This window comes from Nothobranchius furzeri, chromosome 9, assembly GCF_043380555.1.
Source record: "Nothobranchius furzeri strain GRZ-AD chromosome 9, NfurGRZ-RIMD1, whole genome shotgun sequence".
In the NCBI taxonomy this organism is placed as follows: Eukaryota; Metazoa; Chordata; class Actinopteri; order Cyprinodontiformes; family Nothobranchiidae; genus Nothobranchius; species Nothobranchius furzeri.
The window spans coordinates 5,555,591-5,580,081 of record NC_091749.1 but is presented as its reverse complement, the minus strand read 5'-3'; positions in this window follow the sequence as shown (position 1 = coordinate 5,580,081).

Below are 24,491 nucleotides of genomic sequence, written 5' to 3'. Positions count from 1 at the left end.
AAGCCCCCACAATGCGGCTTTAAAATTGAGTCAAATCCGGAAGTAAGACAAATTGCAGTTCCACCCTCATCCACTGGGGGCTGGTGTCAGAAGCGAGCAAATCCTCATTGACTCCCATGTTAAAAATACCAATTTCACAGCAGAAATAAACATGTTTACAGCCTGGTACCAAAACATGTTTTTGGTTTAAATGATCTAGTTTACACTCATGACAACTCTGAGGGGGGTGAATTTTTTTCTCACTCTTCTGTTTAAGTGTATTAAAAGCCTAAAATTCTGTATAATTAATGAGCATCAGACCCACGTGACCACAGAGCTAGCTCCGGGGAAAGGCCTCAGTAGAGCCTCGGTCTGGCTTGGAAACTGTTCCGGGATTTTGAGTCTCTGTGTTTGTGTGTTCTGTTTTGGATATTTTTTGTGCAATTGTTGGACAAAATGACTTGCTGTGGCATTAATTGCACTAATAGAGCGTCCAAGGAGTCTCCACTTCATTTTTTTCGGTAAGTAAATTTATATTTATGTATTTTAGGTCACTGCCGAGCTGAGCTTAGATTTTAACATGTACTGTTTAACCATGAAATTTAAATGTAATAGGGTAAAACCCAGTGCATTTAACATAATGCTGCACTTTAGAAAATGGGTTGAAATATAACATGTTGGTGGAGCTGGGCACCGACTATCGGCTTGTGGAGCTCTCGGGAGACCGATGTTTTCCACCCGGAATGCCGGCTGTTTCTCCCCGCAGCCCGGTCCATCTTTGTCTGATCGCGGCTCCTGTTAGCTGCGCGGGCTGACGGCTGGTTCTCCCAGCAGCTCGGCGCATCGCTGTCTGATCGCAGCTTCTGTGTGCTGCGGCGGGCTGACGGCTAGTTCTCCCAGCAGCTCGGCTCATCTGTCTGATCGCGGCTCCTGTTAGCTGCGGCGGGCTGACGGCTGGTTCTCCCAGCAGCTCGGCGCATCGCTGTCTGATCGCAGCTTCTGTGTGCTGCGGCGGGCTGACGGCTGGTTCTCCCAGCAGCTCGGCTCATCTGTCTGATCGCGGCTCCTGTTAGCTGCGGCGGGCTGACGGCTGGTTCTCCTAGCAGCTCGGCACATCTGTCTGATCGCGGCTTCTGTGTGCTGCGCGAGCTGACGGCTGGTTCTCCCAGCAGCTCGGCGCATCTGTCTGATCGCGGCTTCTGTGTGCTGCGGCGGGCTGACGGCTGGTTCTCCCAGCAGCTCGGCGCATCTGTCTGATCGCAGCTTCTGTGTGCTGCGGCGGGCTGACGGCTGGTTCTCCTAGCAGCTCGGCACATCTGTCTGATCGCGGCTTCTGTGTGCTGCGGCGGGCTGACGGCTGGTTCTCCTAGCAGCTCGGCACATCTGTCTGATCGCGGCTTCTGTGTGCTGCGGCGGGCTGACGGCTGGTTCTCCTAGCAGCTCGGCACATCTGTCTGATCGCGGCTTCTGTGTGCTGCGGCGGGCTGACGGCTGGTTCTCCTAGCAGCTCGGCACATCTGTCTGATCGCGGCTTCTGTGTGCTGCGCGAGCTGACGGCTGGTTCTCCCAGCAGCTCGGCACATCTGTCTGATCGCGGCTCCTGTTAGCTGCGGCGGGCTGACGGCTGGTTCTCCCAGCAGCTCGGCGCATCTCTCTGATCGCGGCTTCTGTGTGCTCCCTTACCAAAAAGAAGTACACTGAAGTATACTTGAAGTATACTAAAAATGAATACAGTATACTTCCAAGTTTACTTTCAATGTACTTATCAGAAGTATAGTTATCCGAGTACATTTTTTAAATACTACTAAGTATACTTTAATACATACTTACATTAAAGTTTACTTACATTTAGACTATACTTGTACTTGACTCTATCAGAAGTATATTTCACCAAGTAATGTATAAGTATACTTAATATATATATATATATATATATATATATATATATATATATATATATATATATATATATATATACAGGTGCTGGCCAGTAAATTAGAATATCATCAAAAGGTTGAAAATATTTCAGTAATTCCATTCAAAACGTGAAACATGTACATTATATTCATGCAATGCACACAGACCAATGTATTTCCAATGTTCATTACATTTAAATTTGATATTCATAAGTGACAACTAATGAAAACTCCAAATTTGGTATCTCAAAAAATTAGAATATTCTGAAAAGGCTGAATATAGAAGACACCTGCTGCCACTCTAATCAGCTGATTTACTCAAAACACCTGCAAAGGCCTTTAAAAGGTCCCTCAGTCTTGTTTTGAAGGCACCACAATCATGGGGAAGACTTCTGACTTAACAGCTGTCCAAAAGACAATCATTGACACCTTGCACAAGGAGGGCAAGACACAAAAGGTGATTGCTAAAGAAGCTGGCTGTTCGCAGAGCTCTGTGTCCAAGCACATTAACAGACAGGCAAAGGGACGGAAAAAATGTGGTAGAAAAAAGTGTACAAGCTATAGGGATAACCGCACCCTGCAGAGAATTGTGACGACAAACCCATTCAAAAATGTGGGGGAGATCCACAAAGAGTGGACTGCAGCTGGAGTCAGCGCTTCAAGAACCACCACGAGGAGACTCATGAAAGACATGGGATTCAGATGTCGCATTCCGTGTGTCAAGCCACTCTTGAACAAGAAACAGCGCAAGAAGCGTCTCGCCTGGGCCAAGGACAAAAAGGACTGGACTGATGCTGAGTGGTCCAAAGTTATGTTTTCTGATGAAAGCAAGTTCTGCATTTCCTTTGGAAATCAAGGACCCAGAGTCTGGAGGAAGAGCGGAGAAGCACAGAATCCACGTTGCATGAGGTCCAGTGTAAAGTTTCCACCGTCAGTGATGGTGTGGGGTGCCATGTCATCTGCCGGTGTTGGCCCACTCTGTTTCCTGAGGTCCAGGGTCAATGCAGCCGTCTACCAGGAAGTTTTAGAGCACTTCATGCTTCCTGCTGCTGACCAACTTTATGGGGATGCAGACTTCACCTTTCAACAGGACTTGGCACCTGCACACAGTGCCAAAACCACCAGCACCTGGTTCAAGGACCATGGTATCCCTGTCCTTGATTGGCCAGCAAACTCGCCTGACCTTAACCCCATAGAAAATCTATGGGGTATTGTGAAGCGGAGGATGCAATACGCTAGACCCAACAATGCAGAGGAGCTGAAGACGACTATCAGAGCAGCCTGGGCTCTCATAACACCTGAGCAGTGCCACAGACTGATCGAGTCCATGCCACGCCGCATTACTGCAGTTATTGAGGCAAAAGGAGCCCCGACTAAGTATTGAGTGCTATACATGCACATTCTTTTCATGTTCATTCTTTTCAGTTGGCCAACATTAGAGAAACAAACATTTTTTCATTGGCCTTTAGAATATTCTAATTTTCTGAGATACCAGATTTGATGTTTTCATTGGTTGTCACCTATAAATATCAAATTTAAATGTAATAAACATCGGAAATACATTGGTCTGTGTGCATTGCATGAATATAATGTACAAGTTTCACGTTTTGAATGGAATTACTGAAATATTTTCAACCTTTTGATGATATTCTAATTTACTGGCCAGCACCTGTATATATATATATATATATATATATATATATATATATATATATATATATATATATATATATATATATATATACTTATATAATATAATATATATCTAAGTATATATATATATATACTTATATATTATATATATATAAGTGTATATATAATGTATAAGTATATATACACTTATATATATAATATATATATATATATATATATATATATATATACTTATATATTATATATAAGTAGATATATACACTTATATATAAGTATATATATACTTATATATAAGTATATATATATACTTATACATTATATATAAGTATATATATATATATATATATATATATATATATATATATATATATATATATATATATATTTGGAACTTTATATTTTTGAATTAGAACAACATTTACATGGAGATGCATTTGAGTTTCTTCTTCCCTTCTCCAGGGCAGTGTTTCCCTGAACAAAGTTTGAATTTCCTTGTGACCATAAGATCTATCCAACTTAACCAAATCACCAATCAGTACATATAGTTCTGACAAGCTTTCTCTGTATTCATCTTATCTGCTCTCTACTACATTCTACATTTTACTTTGATCTAGCTAAATAACTCACCCAAAAGACAAAAATACATAAATAAATAAAAATAAAAATTAATAATAATAATTTTCACATGAGAGTACTATCTTTCTAACATTTGTTTTATTGGTTCCCAGATTTTTTCAAATTTCCCTAGTCCCAGTCATAGTCTTGCATTAATTTGTTCCATTTTGTAGACCTGTCTAACTCTGTCTCTCCACTGTGCCACCCTTGGGGGTTCTGTGTCCAGCCATAAAACTGTAATACACTTCTTGGCAGTCATAAGCAGAATTCTGATTACGTATGTCTCCATTATGTGTGTACAATTTTTGGTACAGCATTCCCAGTACAAACCATTTTAACTTAAACTGTAATTTCACCTTCAAGGTTCTTTCAATTTCTCCCTAACACCTTCCCAGAATGGTATGAATTTAGGGCAGTCCAAAAGTATTTGTGAAAAGTCTCCCACTAGCCTGCATTTTCTCCAACGTAAATTTGAAACATTACTATTTAGACATGATAAGTGGAGTTTTAAAGCATGCATCTTCACCTTCCATTCAAATTCCCTCCAAGACGGACTATTAGTTAGTTTATGGCCTGCTTCAAGTGTTTCCTCCCATTCCTCATCTGTTATCATTATGTTCACTTCCAGTTCCCATTTTTCTTTAATACCTATATTCTTAACAATCAAATCCTGTTGTAAAGCTTTATATAGTTTGAAATCAGTCCTTTTTGACATGTCCTTTCTGTTTAACATAATCACTTCCTCCATATTAAGTTTATCATTGCTTGAAATTTTGCCTTATTTTGAAATAACTACTCTGTCTGTCTGTCCTAAATAACATATTAAGCATGAAATTACGAATTATTGTGAAATTACACGCACAGGAAGTGCTTTTATTTTGTAGCATTTGCTCAGTCAGCTCTCGAAGCTTCTCAGCAGACCAAGAAGAAGAGCGAGGGTCGGAGGTGCATTAACCGTCTGAGGTCGCGCTTCTGTTCTGCATCTGCACTTGACAGTCACTGGTTCTGCACCACTGAGCTAAATGTAAGTAGCCACCATAAAAGTTGCTTAAATGTTTTAAATGTTTTTAAGACGGACATGGTGAGTAATGTTGGCCACGTAGCAAGCTAATATGCTAAGTCATTGCATGAGTTAGCTGTGTTATTAACTTTGTGTGCGACTAAAGTCCGTTTATTAAATGAAATGAGCAGCGCTATCTCATTATTAAAGGTTAGCATTACTTTAGATACTTTTTTATTAGACTTCTAGAGACTTATTCCCTCCATTTTTGTCCCCTCCATTGTAATTTTTTAAACGTGACGTTCTGAGAAAAAAATAAAAGCGGGAGCTCAGCGCCACCAAGTCAAACTTAAACGTCCACTTATTAAAGGTAAATGAGCAGTGGTCTCTTGTACAGCGATGAAAAAATCAGTCTGTGTTGTAAACTATTTTCCCCGTAGCACCCATGAGATAGCTTTGCAAGCAGCCTGCTTTTTTTAACCGTAGAAGAGGATTGTGACCGCAAGAGATGATAAAGCGGTGCTGTATCTCGATGCTATGTTCCCTCCTTCCCTCCATTTTTGTCCCCTCCATAGTTTTTTTAAAACGTGATGTTCTGAAGACAAAAAATAAAAAAACAGGAAGTTCAGTTAGCTTGCGGGAGTTTGTCAGTTTGTGTGAAAAGTTTTATTTAATACACGCATAGACATACAAATTTTGTTAATGTTTTTATCATCAAATTAAATAGTGCTCAGTTGCACATATCTTGAACCGCAGAACGCTGTTTCTATTAATTTCACAGTATTTTAGTCTTGTAATTTTGTCCTTACTGTACACTGCTACTCCAGATTCTTTTCTTTAAATGTTATGTTTTTAGCTTTGTGTGGATAAGTCAAATTACACTTGAATCTCCTCACACACACACACACACACACACACACACACACACACACACACACACACACACACATATACATACATATATATATATATAATTTAGATGATTAATGATTTAGCTTCATATATAGTGGAGAACTGCCTAACACAGATCTACCTTGTGATTCACAATGGTTTTTTTTCTCTACTGATTATGCTTCCTGGTGTAGACGTGTAAATGTAGAGCATCTGCGTTCCTATGAGCTGTCATCCACACCGGGAAGCCTGTCTATGAATCTGCAGTCCGACTTCAATGATCCAACCCCACTCTCTGCACACAAGATTGATGGCATGCTGCTGTTGACCCCCAAGAGGTTCATACAAGTGAGACCACTGGTGAGTATTTCTCACAATCTGCATTTTTGATGACACATCCTAAATAACATGACTATATATGTATGTATGTATATATGTATACAGATTTGTCTTTTAAAACTGGTGAATATACAATTTACAGGTAATGCCTTTATGCTATGAGTATTAGAGCCACTGATGGAAAAAAAAATATAGAATTCTGAGAAAATAAGTCATAAATCTGAGTTTAATCTCAGAGTTCTGACTGGTACCTAAAACAAAAAAAAAAGGGAAATTGGGGAAGATTATGAGGGGGGATCAGAATTCTGACTTAAATCTTAAAATTCAGGCTTTTTTTTGTTTGTTTGTTTTGATTTTTTTAAACAAAAAAATTCCTAAATAGTTTTTTGTTTGTTTGGTTTTAGGTTCATGAAAAAAGTCAGAATTCTGACTTTAATCCCAGAATTTTGAAATTATCTGACTTTTTTTCTCAATTCTTTTCTTTTTCTTCAGTGACTCTAATACTCTTAGGCAATAAGGCAGTATTAGGGCCACTGAAGGAAACAATTGAATACTGAGATAAATGTCAGAATTCTGACTTTATTTATTTTATTTATTTTCAGAATTTTTTCTTCTTCAGTGGCCCTAATACCCCTCCGTAGTATGCAATGTTAAACACTTCAAATTAACTTTTGAATTCAGCAGTTTATCATTGGATTTAGATGCAGATATCACTGTCTTGGAAAATTGGTCAGAGCAATTTGGCATTGAGTTTGATTAGTAAACTTGACAGTATTTACACTCTTAATCTTCTTAGGAATTACATGATGTCCACACAAGGCGTACCACTGTTCTCCATGCCCTTCCTGTCTATCTACGTGAGGAAACCTCTGGATTTTTGAGGACATGTGTGGTAAGTCCCAGTATTGTAAATTTGAACAAATCATTCTATTTATTTATGCATAAAGACAACACAAGGACAACGCACATGAACATTTTGGAAAATGTGTCATTGTTTCAACTACAAACTTTTGGCAAGATGTTAAAGCCTGCCACACACGAGAGCAATCAGCTGAGCAAACGGCCTCGAATGACTGTTTGCTCAGCAGATTGCTCGCCATGTGCGCCTGATTTTCACTGAGTTTTCTGCCTCACGAGACGCTGAGGTGAATATCTGACCAGTTAGATATTTTGCGCCTCACAGGGGTAAAAACTCGCTGTGTGTGCATTACTGAGCTGCTGGCTGAGCTGAAATATTCTAGTGGCCAATCAAAGCACTTTCTCCGCTCACATGACCCCAAGATGTATTCAGATGCAGCCCCTTGCCCTGTTTGCGTGTCTGAAAAACAAACAAAACGGTACCTTGTGGATCGATGGGCCCACTGTTTCCATTACCCTTTCGGAAGGAGTCTGGGTCTTCCAGGTGCATCTCTTGGAGTAAATTGGCATAAACTCCTTGCCTGGTCCATCTTTCCAGCTACTGTACCCATATTTTCCTAACCTTCAAATGCCGGTGGCGGCAACATTTCATCAACTAAAAAGGATAGGCATTTCCTCCGTTTCCAGCTCTGTCTCTGTGTTGTTTCTTTTCTGACATGCAGACAGGGGGCTGCCATCTTGGGGTCATGTGAGCGGAGAACGTGCTTTGGTTGGCCACTAGAATATTTCAGCTCAACCAGCAGCTCGGTAATGCGCACACGGCGAGTTTTTACCCCTGTGAGGCGGAAAATATCTTAAGTGGTCAGATATTCACCTCAGCGTCTCGTGAGGCGGAAAACTCTGAAAATCAGGCGCACATGGCGAGGTATCTGCTGAGCAAGCGGTCATTCGAGGCCGTTTGCTCAGCAGATGGCACTCATGTGGCAGGCTTTAAGGCACTGAGAAAAATCAACAATCACTGCAAAGAATTCAAGTAGCTTTCATTAGCATAACACTGGCACACACTGGAGCCATCTCACTTTATTCGTAAATGAGAGCACTAAGCAACAGAATGAACAGGAGTAGGGCTGGTCGATATGGCCTAAAATCAATATCACCATATATTGAAGATCTCACCTCGATAACGATAAGTAGACGATAACTACAGGAATGCGTAGCAACAATATTTGTCCACTAGATGGGGCTTTCTCATGTATTACATTGACTAAAATTTTACATGACTCAAGGTGCTACAGCTTCTTAAAGGGACATAAATGTGGCCAACTTACACATCTTTTCATTTTTTTATTATCAAATTTATTGACATGGGAAAAATTATCTGGATGAGAGACAAGAACTTGGATAACGATAAATCTTTGACATGTTGCCCAGCCCTAAACAGGAGTCTATCAGACTGCATTTATTGTTATTTACATGACAATCTACTGAAATAAAAATGGCCACAGTCAGAGTTTCAGTTCAAATGTGATTAGTGTATGATCTCCCTTTCATTTTTGTAAGGATGATACCAATGAGCCGGACCTCAGGGATGCAGCAGTTGTCCTCCTGACAACCATCACCGATGATGCCGAGAGTCCAGTTACGTATGACCCATTGAGAATCTGTTATCCTAGAGGGTGATGTGATTGTCAACCTCTCCAGGCTTCCTTATGCCTTCCTGGTAATGTTCGGCCTCATCTATGCCTTACACCTAGATTATCCGAAGGAACTGACCAACACATTTGAGTTCACGCAGAAAACCTTACTTGGTCTTGATGAGTCTAAACTATCACCCAAGCTGCAGAGTCAAAAATGACCTGATGTTACATGTGTAACTCAAAATCTGAAAGAGTGGTGAATTCAGATGGCTCACTCTGTTAGAGCATTGCCCACATCCACAATGTAATTTACTATTTGTCTGCTCTTTAATTGTTAATGTTAAAGTAACACACCACCATTTGGGCAAATATGTTCGTTTTCCACTTCTCCTTGAGTTAACCCTCCCACTGTCCTAATGGGTAGGACCCCGCGAGGAAAGTTGACCATTGAGCAGGGTTGATGGTTCATCCCTTGGGTCCACGTGGTGTGGTTCTTTTTCCTTATCAAAAACAAGAGAGAGACAGGATTTGTCCAAACTCAGCGCGGGGCATTTATTTACACAACTCTTCCATACATCACCAACACTTCATGGGGACAGCGTCCAGCTTCGATCTAAACACCTCGGCTGGAGATCCTTCTGCAAAGCCCACCTTCTCCTACACCACGCAGCATCATATACTCTTCAACCCCCACCTCTGAGAAATGATGGAGTGCTACTTCCACTTCCTAATATGGTCAAAAGTAGTTGAGACTTTACATAAGCTGGACAGATCAACATGTTTTTGGAGCATGTACTCAGCAGCTGGGCTGCCTGATAAACGGCTGGTCTTGATAAGCGACATGTCAACATGCACGTACACAAAACACTGCTTTTAGCTCCTACAGATCCCCCCCATGGGGGTGTCCACCCCCATTAATAAGCTGGCTACATAACATATAACATAACACATAAGTGAATGTTAACATAAACCAGTAAATGGGTGTCGAATGGCAAAATGACAAATACACTACAAACTTCAACCAAACTATATAGGTATATATGTAACGACGAAGTAACTGCAAACCAACACTTGTATGAGTACACAAAGTAAGTATCAGCTTCAAAACACAATATGGAATGTGACGTCTTTAACCAGCTCAGTAACACATCAAAATGCATGCGCAAACTGTAAGGGGGCGAAAACCTGTCCGCTGTTCTTAACAGGAAAAATTCCCCCTTGACCTCCTGGCCCCAAACAGGATGATCACATAAAGCACAGAGTGAGCATGCAAGCCTAGCCTAAGTATATGGCAGAAATTAGGTAACAGTGAATTAACAAAAGAACACACGTAAGAGAAAACAAACTGATGAAACCTTCCAACAGAGAACAAAAATCATAAGCATGATCGAGCATTAATTACCCTTAGCAATATTGCAACCAGTAACTGTACGGTAATATGCAATCAAAAATACAAACTCATGTGAAATAAATGATTGACATGGATAAGAATGAACGACTAGATGATGTCGCTGTGACTAAACCTATAAAAGTTAAACACAACAGGAGGTGTAATGAATATACTTAATGTAACAACACAACTGCTCAACCGAAATAGAGAGCGGAGTCAGAGTCCCAGTTGCAGAACCGAAAAAGAAATGGAGTGAAGAAAACACAAAAGTCAGGTGCAGTTTTATTGATGACTGCTGCAGGGGTCTTGTTGCTGGAAGAGGACTTTCAGACCGATTCCTTAGTCGAGTGCATGTAACCACAACAACAACATCTCTGATGAGACGCAAAGATCACTCCACCGTTGTCCCATCAGCCGTCCCATTCTTCAGGCACAGTGGGTGTCGTGCTGTGCTGAGTCCATTGCGGCCATTTCCATTTGCACATATTGAGACGACGCAGCAAGGTTCATTTGGGCAGCCAGAGTTCGCTCCCACAGTCTCCTCACAACAGGTAGGATGCAACATGCCAATAGAGAAATCAGAATTAGTACTACTACTGCACTAATTCCTGCTTTTACCAAAATAGCTCCCCACTGACCCAATTTGAGGGCTAAGGAGTCTAAGGACCAGCTTTCCCTGCCTGCATTCTCCCTCAGCTCTATCTTTAAATCTTTCAATTTCCTCATTCCTTCAGTAAATGCACCATCAGGGGCCATATTACTTGGAATGTAGGTGCAACATTCTTGCCCACTGGAGTTCAGAAACTTACAGAGTCCACCTTTCTCGGCCAGCAACCAGTCCAAAGCCTGGTCGTGCTGCAAAGTCATTTTGACGGTGGCATGAAGTTGTTCACCCAAAAGGCCAAGGTTATTTACTGTGTAATTTAAGATTCTTTGCTGATTAAAATAAACATAGTTGATCCATTTCACATTCTTATTTATTGTTATCCAAGGAAGAATTGACTCTAAACCAGCTATTACCTCATCTCTGGCTTGAAATTCTATGGGAATTCCTGTTGGCAGTCCTATGGCGTTTAAATGCACTTTATGATCAAACACATCATACCTCTTTGTCCTACGTCTATTGGTAGTCTCCAACTGAAGTAATTCACTCACACCTTCATGCAAGATAGTCACTGGAACTTTCATACGTACTAGCGTACACAACCCAACCCAAAAACTTGGCAAAACATTCATTAGAACATCACCACCACACATCCAGTAGCTGTCGGCCACTGGAATGTCTTGCTCACCCATGAGATCCAGAGTGGTAATCGTCATCGATATGTCATCACAATCCTGACTAAGAGTTACAGGGTTTTCATACCAAACCGGGGTGTCAATGAGAAGTGGTGTCACATTTGCATGCGGGAACCAGGATAATACCCAAGTGACGTTACAGTTGACAGATGTATTACCTACGTCCACTCCTCCATCGTCAGCGAAACCTCCACTTGCAAAACATTCATAATCAGCACTATAATCAATTTTGTAGTCCATTGGAGGACCATTTTGGTCTGTTTGGATCGCAAATTCAGCACATTCCTCTAAGATGTTATATTCTGCATATTTTTCAACATATTTGTACTTATCTCGTGTACCATGGAGCAATCTGCATTGGAATCCACACAATGGCATCTTAAGAAGAGGTGGAATCTTTTTATTTATCTCTATTTCCTTTCTAGTCTTACATGTGCGTCGTTGTGTAATGGCACATTCACTAGAAGTATACTTTTCTGGAACAACCTCAGGTAACATTCCGGGTGCTTGAGCGCACACTATGCAGTCATTAGGAGTCATTTCTCTTGTCGTATACAAAGCCCATTTATACCAACTATTTTGCATGGCGGCATCCCAAAGCCTATCCTCTATAGCCAATTGTCTGCTCGCTCTAGGGGAGATAGGCCCTGTGTTACTGCCGGACCTAGGTCTAATTGGCCCAAATAGTGGCTTAGGTACAGCTTTGCGATTGGTCACTTCTTGTTCATTTTGTCCTTTCTGAGTGAGATTACGAACATGGTTGCTACCAGAGGTTGCCGTGGGAAAGCCAGATTTCACAGCCACACCTCCTGTGGGAGTTGTAGTACTGACAGGTGGCTTAGCGGTTACGCTTCTCAGCTTGCTAATTGGCGTTGTTTTAGATCTTGAAATCAGTGGAGTCACTAGCTGTAAAAGAGAGGAAGAGCTCCAGTCGGCCCTCACCTCTCCGACAGGGGCTGTGGTAGTCAAAACATCAGGGATCACAGTAGCAGTAGCGCTAGTAGTTAAAACATTACTTGGAACTGTGGTTATAACACCAGTTTTAACAATTGCTACGTCGAATGCAGGCAGGGATGCCGACCTATGTTCCATCCGGCCTGCTGAATTGTACTTAACTTGATCAAGGTGTGCTGCCTCGTCGTTGACCAAGTCGTCTGGCGTATGCTCTTGTGATGGGTCGACGAGTTGCTCCTCGGCCATCGTCTCCATCTTCACCTCCTCCAGCACCATCATCAGACGCCCTAGCGCAGACCTGGGCATTTTACGGCCCGCGGGCCACATCCGGCCCTTTGGTTGACTTTGACCGGCCCGCGTAAGGTTAATTGGAAATTACAAAATAAATGTATTTTCTCATTTTACCTCATGCATGGGCTAAGGCTGCATTGCTTTTATTTTGAAGTTGTTTTTTACGTGCACAATGACGCAATACGTATAGCAACAAGTGCCCATGGTTGACATGGTGATTGTAGCCCGAGAAATGTCCGCTCATGGAAAAAAAAAGAAAGATGCCGAATGCAGGATTTTCAACAAAAATTGGACTGCTAAGTATTTTTTTTACTGAAGTCGGAGGTAAAACCGTGTGTTTGGTTTGCGGGGAGGAGATTGCCGTGTTTAAGGACTACAATTTGAGTCGGCATTACGACAAGAAACACTCGGAAAAATACAAGAACTCATCTGATGCTGAGAGGGCACGGACATCTGAAGCTTTGCTAGCAAAGTTGCAAAAGCAGCAAGGCTGTTTTACTAAGCTTCACACATCCAGGGATGCAGCAACCAGGACCATCTTTGTGATATCCCACAAAATAGCTAGAAACAGCAAGCCGTTTTCGGAGGGAGAGTTTGTCAGAGTGCATGGAGGACTCTGCCGCACTAATATGCCCTGAAATAAAAGGCGCATTTGAGCAAATCCCGCTGTCCAGGCGAACCGTGACCAGGAGGATCGAGGACATTGCGGGGAACCTGGAGCTTCAGCTGCAACGTGAAGTGGCAAGTTTTGACTTTTTCTCATTAGACGGGAGCTGTGATGTCCGGGACACAGCCCAGCTGCTCGTATTTGTCTGGGGGATAACGGACTTCAAGCTCACAGAGGAGCGGGCAGCAATGCGGTCGATGAAAGGGACAACGACAGGGAGTGATCTTTTTACAGAGGTAAATGCGTGCACGGACACTCTGGGATTGAAAGGGGAGAGACTGTCAGGTGTCACAACAGACGGTTGTCCAAATCTTTCAGGGAAAAATGTCGGACTTTTGAAACGCATGCAAGATAAAGTGACAGAAATCGATGCAGATCAAAAATAGGTGTTTTTGCATTGTATTATACACCAACATGTGTTGTGCAAGTCAGTGCTAAAAATCAACCATGTTACTGATGTTGTTACTAAAATAATAAACTTCATCAGGGCGCGTGCGATGAATCACAGACAGTTTGTGGCTCTTTTGGAGGACTCCACACAGCTGTCAGATGGCTCAGCCTGGGGAAGGTGCTGAAGAGGGTTTGGGACTCGAAAGCAGAGATTCAGGATCTCTGCTGGATTTCTACTCTTCTCTTAAGGAGGACTTTCCAAACCTGAGGAGACGTGCTCAGAAGATGTTGGTTCTCTTCGGCTCTACCTACATTTGTGAACAAGCATTTTCAATGATTAAGTTTACAAAATCCAGGTAAAGATCCTCTCTCACTGATGATCATGTGTCAGCTGTGCTTCGCATCTCCACCTCAGACATTCAACCTGACTTTGATGCACTCGTTAAAGCCCAGCAGAGACTAGATTTCTCTCAATGAATAAGAAAAAAATTGCTTAAAAACACAAAATAAGGTGTTTGGACCACAAATGTAGGCAACTAGCAGTGAACTGGGACACTTTTTTTTTAAACCTCTTTCTCAAGATCACAGTTCAGTGATTTTATTTTACAGACAATACTGCGTGTCTGTAGAATGCTAAGAACCTCTTTCCAACAATATTTGAAACTCAGAATGTGTTTTGGAGTGAATGTGACTGAAACTGTTAACTAATATAAGTCACAAATGTTTAACAAAAACCAAATGTGCACACTTTGTTTACCATTGCCTTGGGAAATTTGAATAAATCACATTTTTGTAAGACAACCTCACTTTTTCCTTTTTGCTCATTCATAACATTTAGTCTACTCTTACCAGCTTGAAAAAACGATGGTATTTACTGCTTTTTATAAAGAAATACAATTAATATTATGCATAATTGACTTCAGCCTTTTGGCCTGGCCCTCCACAATATTTTCTATTTCTCATGTGGCCCCATGGAAAAAATAATTGCCCACCCCTGCCCTAGCGTTATCCAAAACAGAACTGTCATCAGGCTTAGCACGCCCTTCTTTCCTCCGGCCATCATGCCGGTTTGTTACGTCAGACACGATACTGCCCTGAGTTTTGTCTTTGACTTTCGTGCAGTGCGTCAGATGATGCCACGTCGATCCTCCTTCGACCTGGACTGCTGTTGGCGTTGCTCGAACCACTTTGTAGGGACCCTCTCGTCACGGTTCGTGCCACTTCCTCCTGAAAACTTTGATGTACACCTGGTCTCCAGGAACTACCGGCCCGTCTGCGCCTGCGCTAGAGACGAGCTCCTTTCTCTTTTCCTGCAAATAGATGGCTTTATGGATGCTGGTTAGTTGCTTGATATAGCTTTTGAATTCAAGCTCTAGCTGTTCCAGCGAAGGCCCCTTGTGGGGTCCTCTAAGCTGAGGAGCTGGCATTGGCCTGCCTGTTAGGACCTCATGAGGTGAAAGATGCGTGCTTCTGTTAGTTTGCATGCGATAGCTCATTAAGGCAAGCGGCAATGCATCAACCCAGTTAAGGTTAGTACAAGCACAGATTTTGCAGATTTTAGACTTCAACGTCAGATTCGCTCGCTCGACCATCCCTTGGCTCTGGGGGTGATAAACTGATCCTAATCGTTGCTTTATCCTTAGTTGTTGCAACACACCTTTAAGGACTTTTTCAACAAAAGCAGGACCATTGTCCGAGCTTATTTCCGACGGGATACCAAAGCGAGGAATCACTTCTCTGACTAGAAACTTTACCACTGTTTCTGAACCTGTATCTTTAGAGGGAACGGCTTCGATCCACCGACTGAATCTGTCAATGATCACCAGCATGTACCGTTTCCCATGCACAGACTTAATCATGTCAACATAGTCAATGACCAAATGTTTGAAAGGACCTTCGGGCACTGGAATGTGTCCCGCTGGGACTGTGATGCCCTTTTTTACATTGTTCTCAGCACAAATGTCACACTGATCTATTACTTCCTCAACCATGGCTTTTAGGTATGGTGACCAGTAACCTTGTTTGGTAAGTCTTTTCAGCACCTCTGCATGACCACAATGATCGGGACCGTGGCTTTCCGAGATTAGCATCGTCAGCAAGGAGACAGGTGCAACGATCAAGCCCTCATGAGACCTCCACAAGCCGCTTGAGTCCATTGTTGCACCTCTTCTTCTCCAACACTGCTGCTCGCTTTTCTCTGCCTTTTCCTGAATCAGAATGATGTCTTCTGGTGTTATTACAGGCTCTAATGATATTACAGGTGTCAAAATGGCTTCCTCACACCTGGAGGCAGATTTTGCCACCTCATCTGCTGCATTGTTGCCTCTGATGACATCACAGTTACCCTTGCGGTGCGCAGGGCACTTTACAATGGCCAGTTTCGATGGAAGCATCATTGCTGAGATCAGCTCGTTGATCTGCTTTCCATGAAGGATGGGTGTACCATCCATCTTCTTAAAACCTCTTTGTCTCCACACACTTCCAAACAGGTGGCAAACACCATGTGCGTATGCAGAGTCAGTGTAGATAGTTGCTAACTAGCCACTTGCCAACTTGCAAGCTTCGGTCAGGGCTTTGAGTTCCGCTAGCTGTGCAGAACAGGGTTGGTTACACTTTTCAGCTTTTACTGTTTCAAATCTGTCATCTACTTTTTCCACAACAGCAAATGCTGCATGGTTTCCTAAGTAGTCTCTAAAACATGAACCATCAACAAAATAGGTGACATCAGATTGGTCGAAAGGGGTAGATTCCAAATCAGGCCTTAGCTTAGTGCAGGGGTGGGCAATTATTTTTTCCATGGGGCCACATGAGAAATAGAAAATATTGTGGAGGGCCAGGCCAAAAGGCTGAAGTCAATTATGCATAATATTAATGGTATTTCTTTATAAAAAGCAGTAAATACCATCGTTTTTTCAAGCTGGTAAGAGTAGACTAAATGTTATGAATGAGCAAAAAGGAAAAAGTGAGGTTGTCTTACAAAAATGTGATTTATTCAAATTTCCCAAGGCAATGGTAAACAAAGTGTGCACATTTGGTTTTTGTTAAACATTTGTGACTTATATTAGTTAACAGTTTCAGTCACATTCACTCCAAAACACATTCTGAGTTTCAAATATTGTTGGAAAGAGGTTCTTAGCATTCTACAGACACGCAGTATTGTCTGTAAAATAAAATCACTGAACTGTGATCTTGAGAAAGAGGTTTAAAAAAAAAGTGTCCCAGTTCACTGCTAGTTGCCTACATTTGTGGTCCAAACACCTTATTTTGTGTTTTTAAGCAATTTTTTTCTTATTCATTGAGAGAAATCTAGTCTCTGCTGGGCTTTAACGAGTGCATCAAAGTCAGGTTGAATGTCTGAGGTGGAGATGCGAAGCACAGCTGACACATGATCATCAGTGAGAGAGGATCTTTACCTGGATTTTGTAAACTTAATCATTGAAAATGCTTGTTCACAAATGTAGGTAGAGCCGAAGAGAACCAACATCTTCTGAGCACGTCTCCTCAGGTTTGGAAAGTCCTCCTTAAGAGAAGAGTAGAAATCCAGCAGAGATCCTGAATCTCTGCTTTCGAGTCCCAAACCCTCTTCAGCACCTTCCCCAGGCTGAGCCATCTGACAGCTGTGTGGAGTCCTCCAAAAGAGCCACAAACTGTCTGTGATTCATCGCCCGCGCCCTGATGAAGTTTTTTATTTTAGTAACAACATCAGTAACATGGTTGATTTTTAGCACTGACTTGCACAACACATGTTGGTGTATAATACAATGCAAAAACACCTATTTTTGATCTGCATCGATTTCTGTCACTTTATCTTGCATGCGTTTCAAAAGTCCGACATTTTTCCCTGTAAGATTTGGACAACCGTCTGTTGTGACACCTGACAGTCTCTCCCCTTTCAATCCCAGAGTGTCCGTGCACGCATTTACCTCTGTAAAAAGATCACTCCCTGTCGTTGTCCCTTTCATCGACCGCATTGCTGCCCGCTCCTCTGTGAGCTTGAAGTCCGTTATCCCCCAGACAAATACGAGCAGCTGGGCTGTGTCCCGGACATCACAGCTCCCGTCTAATGAGAAAAAGTCAAAACTTGCCACTTCACGTTGCAGCTGAAGCTCCAGGTTCCCCGCAATGTCCTCGATCCTCCTGGTCACGGTTCGCCTGGACAGCGGGATTTGCTCAAATGCGCCTTTTATTTCAGGGCATATTAGTGCGGCAGAGTCCTCCATGCACTCTGACAAACTCTCCCTCCGAAAACGGCTTGCTGTTTCTAGCTATTTTGTGGGATATCACAAAGATGGTCCTGGTTGCTGCATCCCTGGATGTGTGAAGCTTAGTAAAACAGCCTTGCTGCTTTTGCAACTTTGCTAGCAAAGCTTCAGATGTCCGTGCCCTCTCAGCATCAGATGAGTTCTTGTATTTTTCCGAGTGTTTCTTGTCGTAATGCCGACTCAAATTGTAGTCCTTAAACACGGCAATCTCCTCCCCGCAAACCAAACACACGGTTTTACCTCCGACTTCAGTAAAAAAAATACTTAGCAGTCCAATTTTTGTTGAAAATCCTGCATTCGGCATCTTTCTTTTTTTTTTCCATGAGCGGACATTTCTCGGGCTACAATCACCATGTCAACCGCGGGCACTTGTGGCTATACGTATTGCGTCATTGTGCACGTAAAAAACAACTTCAAAATAAAAGCAATGCAGCCTTAGCCCATGCATGAGGTAAAATGAGAAAATACATTTATTTTGTAATTTCCAATTAACCTTACGCGGGCCGGTCAAAGTCAACCAAAGGGCCGGATGTGGCCCGCGGGCCGTAAAATGCCCAGGTCTGGCTTAGTGTATCTAGATACCTCGGCTATGCAGCAATGTGGTTCTCCTTCAAACTCAAAGGGAACACTGTTAGCAGGGTTTGCTGCGGTACACCTCTTTATGACAATGTCAGGATATGTCAGTAGTGGCATATACTGCAGGCATCTTGCTTGGTTTAACACAAACTTCCCTCGGTTGATTAGTTCAGATATTTTGGGATGTGTGTAGATGGTGACAGGATATCCCATTGTTATCACTGAGGCTTTCTCATAAGCATAATGCAAAGCAGCCAATCCTTGATAACAAGGGGGCCATCCCTGTGCCACATTGTCAAGTTTTGCACTGTAGTATGCAATAGGTTGTTTCCGACGTCCACTGCATGTGTCCTGCATTAACACTGCAGAGGCATACATGTCATGTCTGTTTGCGACGTACAGCAAAAATTGTTTTGTGTAGTCAGGTGTTGCTAAACTTGGTGCAGTTTGCATGTCTTGTTTGATAGTTTCAAAAGCTATCTTAGCTTCATTTGTCCATTTTAGAGTCAATTTTAAAGACTCACTTCCAGCATCTTTAATCAGTACCCTAAGTGGTGCGGTTTTTTTCAGCATAGTTTTCAATCCACTCGGAGTTGAAACCAGTCATTCCCAGAAATGTCATCATTTGTCCAACAGTTTGTGGTTGTGGAGCTTTGCTCACACCTTCCACGTGTTCTGGTAAGATGGCGACAGTCCCATGGGAGATTACTCTCCCTAGGTACTCTACCTGTGGTTGGCAGTACTGAAGCTTTGTCAGAGAGGCTTTGTGTCCTCCCCGAGCTAACTTCTGGAGGACTTTAATGGAGTCACGATGACAATCATCGATTGTTCGTGCGCAAATCAGTAGGTCATCAACATACTGAATCACAGTGCTGTTCACCTCGATGCCTTCGAGGCTCTGTTTCAAAATCTGATTAAAGATGTGTGGACTGTGTTTTTGCCCTTGTGGTAGCCTTCTGTACGTGAGCTGTCTCCCACGAAACGTGAAAGCAAAAAGATATTGTGATTCTTTGGCCAATGGGATGCTAAAAAATGCTGAACACAGATCAATTACCGTGAAGTATTTAGCTTCCCCATCGATGTTACTCAGTAATGTGCTTGGATTTGGCACGTCTGCGTCAAAGTCAGTGAACACTTCATTTACAGCTCTTAAATCATGTACCAGTCTGTACTTGAGCTTGTCTGCTTTTAGCACTGGCAGAATTGGAGTGTTACATGTGCTATAGGTTTCTTTTAGTACTCCTGCTTGAATTAGACCTTCAATAGTTGCATTTATACCCTCTTCTGCTTCTGGCTTTAGTGGGTATTGGGGTCGATAAGGCAGTCTTGCATTTGGCTTCAATTCCACTTGAACTGGAGTTGCCGATGTTACCAGTCCAACATCCGTGTCATGTTTAGACCATAGCTGGTCTGGAACCTGTTTTAGCATGTCGGCTTTCAACTTGTTTTGAACTGTTTCTGATTCTGCTACACCTTGCATGTGTTTTTTGTTTGCGACTGTTACAGCCTGTGGTTTTGACATCATGGTGGTGCCGCAGAGAATTTTAATCATTTCTGCATTTTTTGTAGTATAGATTAGCGGGTTATCTGTTTTCTGCCACTCTGTTTTAGTTGCTGTTAACATCATTGGTCCAAGATCTCTTGACTCAAAGCCTTTGTTTACCATTAAGGTAATGTGTGGTGCTGATTCTGGCACAGTGTGCCATTTTTCAATAAATGGGTTTTCTTCCACATTCACAGCTGCACCTTGCTGTCCTATCACGATGTATTGTGACACTAGCCTAACGTGCAAGTCTTTTGTTTCTTTGTCCCATTTTTCTTCAAAGATTCTACTGCATGATGGATCATAAGTCATTGTGCAGTGATAGTCACTGAACGGTACAGTAGCTTCTGGAATTTGAGCTTCAATAAATTTTTCCCATTGTTGAAACATCTCTGAGACTGGCTTGTTAATGTCACCAAGCCAGTAGACCTTAGCGTATTCTGTCTGAGCAGTCATTTGAAAGTTTATTCCAGAGCTATCTACATAAATTCATTCTGGTGTGCACCAGATTTTTGTTTTTAGTTTACACAATGCATCTCTTCCTAGTAGATTAACTGGAGTTTGGTCTGAAATCAGAATTGGGATTACGATTTCACTGTCATCAACTGCTAGTCTTACTGGAGCTGTTAAGGGGTTTATTTGTTTTGTTCCCGAGAACCCTGTTGTCTTTACGCTTTTCTCAGACATGGGGAGATGAGTTGCATAATTTGATTTTATGCATGAGTAGGTTGCCCCAGTATCAACTAACATTGGGACCGATTTGCCTTCTATTTTAACATTGATCACTGGTTCTTTATTGGCGTTAGCTATTAAAATTGGTAGTTGCTCCTCCCCCCCAGGGCCCTCCGGGCATCCCTAGAATCCTTGTTGTGCTGCCCATGGATTAACTGGACCTCCTCTTCCCCGGTTTGGTCGTGTTCCACGACCACGCCCAGACCATTCAGGGTTTGGAATCGGATTCGGACAGTCTCGATACAGGTGACCCATCTGGCCACACCCCCAACATGAACCTGGAAGTGGGGGTCGGTTCTGCTGCACCCAGCCTTGTCGGGTAGGGTAGCGATTGGGGAAACGATTTGGAAATCGTCTCTGTGGTCCAGGCTGCTGTCTACCATACTGGTTTGGGTAGACATTGATAACCGGTTGAAATGGAGTTTGAGGCGGGGCCACAGCTGTCTGCAATGCTTGGGTTTGACTGTCACTCTTGCTGTCACTTTTCTCCACTGCCGCCTGGGTCTTCGCCTTGTGCTGGAGATCATTTATGTGCAACTGCGTGAGTTTTCTCTGAGCGCACTTTTCTTGCTCAATCATTTTGTTATTGTCTTTCCGATAGCGGTCCACTGCGTGGACTACATGGTCTCTGAACTGCACATGTGGCATTGAGTCCAGTCCCACAACATCCTCCAGTTTGTCTCGCACAGGAGTCGGGAGAGCAGAAATCAGGGATGTTCGGAACAAAGAAGTCATTATTGGCGTCCCCTCAGGACCCTCCTCCGTCTCCAGCTTCCACCGTCTGAGCTGCCTGTCAACAAATGACGCAGGACTCTCAGTCTCTGAAAGTGGCTCACCTTTCAGAGCTTTGGGATCAATCCTGTTGGGATATGCTGCTCTTAGTATGTTCCAGAGTGCATTTCTGTATGTGTTAAACTCCGTGCCGTCAGCCATTGGGTCCAGCATCCATTGGACTCCATTGGATGCGAGCAATGTTCCCATAGCTGATGTCCCAACAACTCGAGCCAAAATAGCTTTGAGATCTCCAAGGGCAAGCATTAGCCCAGTTGTCTCCTGTTCGAAGGCCCCAATCCACCTTCCAGCGCCATCTTGAATGTGGGGCAGCCGCGAAACCAAACCAGTGAGGTCGAGGCTCTGCAAGGGAATATAATTAGCTCTTGTGCCCTTAATTAAAATTGGGTACTGACCATTATTAGTGTATCGAATAGGTGGTTTTAAGTCATGTCTGGGTCTCAGATCACGGTTGTCACTGCTAGGACTTGGTTTTTCCTTCTCCTGAGTCAGACCTGTATTTGGGTCACCACGCTCTGGTGAGTGAATGCCGGGTTTGTAAAAAGGCTTGAAACTTTTCTCCTTGCTTGTGCTAGTGGTGTTCTCACTAACCTCATCTGAATGTGTGCCTGTGATGTGATTTAAGGATTTCCGCAGGCCTTCAGATATGTCCTGTATAATTTGGTCAACATCGTTTAGCTCATCATGTACATCCTCATCCTTGTTCTCAAGGTCAATCCAGTATGAGTTAGCCTTCGGTTGCCTTTTCAAAAAGTCCTTATGTTCTGCAAAACAATCAATCTCCCTTCGTCCTTCTTCACTTACCGCTCGACGTTCTGTACTGCAATATTTTGGATGCGTTCCACGAGGTGGAGTTGTTTGTTCGAATTCTCTTTCCTCACTTCCTTTTGCATGCTTTTCTTTGCCAGGTGCTTCATCTGATTGCTGTGATGTTGTTAATTTTAAAATTGCATTGTCAACATCTAAACCCTTAGGACCTTTGTCGAATGTGTCGCGCAAATCAAAATCTCCCGTAATTGTAACGGTTCCCAAAAGGGGATACAGGCCCTCTTCTGCTGGGGCCTTCGCTTCCTTCTGGGGTTTGTCCACTTTGTCTTTCATTTTAAGGATGGCCTGTTTAAAATTCTGTCTGCAAATCTTTCCTTCATTCCTGAATAAATCCAGGATCTGAATTTCCTTTTCTCTTTTCTGCTGCCTTTTCTTGGACCCATCTGCTTTATGATCCTGAATTCTCAATTCCAAATTATCGCACGCTGCTACGTCGAAAGTGCCTTCAGATGGCCACGGATTGCATAGTTTTCTCGTCCGTTTTGACCACTTCTCTGACAAGTGCTTTATCTCTTTTGCTAAAGCAGGATTCTTTGCTCCCAAAATTCCTGCTGGCGTGACCGACATTTTGAATTTTCAGTGACACTTATTATTCCTCTGATTAGTAAACTAATTATTTATAATCTCCTGAAAATAAAACAAGAATTGAAAGTTGAAATAGATACTGGTGACATATGATGCTGTGGTCTTGAGTAATCTGTTGTTGCTCTGTTTACACAAATGTTGAACAATTTATCTTCTTATTGTAAATGCCTTAAAATCAAATCTCTTCAGATGTAACACTAAAGTAAAGTTAGTTCAAAAAAGCTTTAGTTATTGTTGAAAGAAAAACTTAATGCCTGAAAGTTTTTATAGGTGAACCTTTTAAATCTGGATTGAATATGTATTTATTTATCCTTAGCAGCTTTGCTGCAGTGGCAGGCTAAAAATAGCCTTATGCTGAATCTCAAGCTTGTGTGTGAGCAAAACTCAGCCCACAGGGTGGGGTTTCTCTACGCCCTCTGGCTCACCAACCTATCCACACACAGAGGTGGAGTCAGAGGCGGGATCGCCTCTGTACTTCTGTGTCTGTGCGTGTGTATGGAGAGGACAGCTTGTAGGTGGAGCTTTGAGCTTCTGGACAGGCCCCTCTGTTCAGTCTAAACTTGGGTCTGACAGCTCAGGGTGTCTACGGAGAAACGAACACGCTGACGACACCCAAGAGCATTCAGCCTTCAGATTTTAGCAACTCTCATACAGCTCCACAGCACCACAACACAGGAAAAAGTCAACCACAATAGAGACCGAATCAGCAGAAGAAGAATCAGTTTCTCTCTAATTCATCCAAGCAATAGTTTAAACAAGATCAGAGTATTTGAACTTTCACGAGTAAAACAACCACACACAGCAAAGCTTTCACACTTGCATAGAGATAAGAAAAACACACTTCAAAGCAATTTGACACCAAAGCAACATTTTATGCCACACACTCAACACGCATAAACATTATTATTTATTTATTAATCATAATCTATATTTCTCATTTTTCACATTACCCAGCTGGTAAAAATAGTTATCATGCTTGTGCACTTCAGCATATATTTTTATTTATATATATGTCACTCTAAAACTTATTATTTTAACTTCTGGTTTTCTGTTTAAAGACTAATCAGACCAAGATCACAGACTTTGAAATTTGTATAACATTAAACATCAAAATTTAGCACTGCAGTGAATAATATTGATTTGTATTACTCCTTTGTTTTTCTTTTTTCCCCCTCTAATTCTCTGGCGCCTGACACACCCGTTCATCTCACACACCCACTTCTCAACTCGCACACACGCTTATCTCCTCCACACACACGCTTATCTCACACGCCTGTCCCACACACAAAACTTC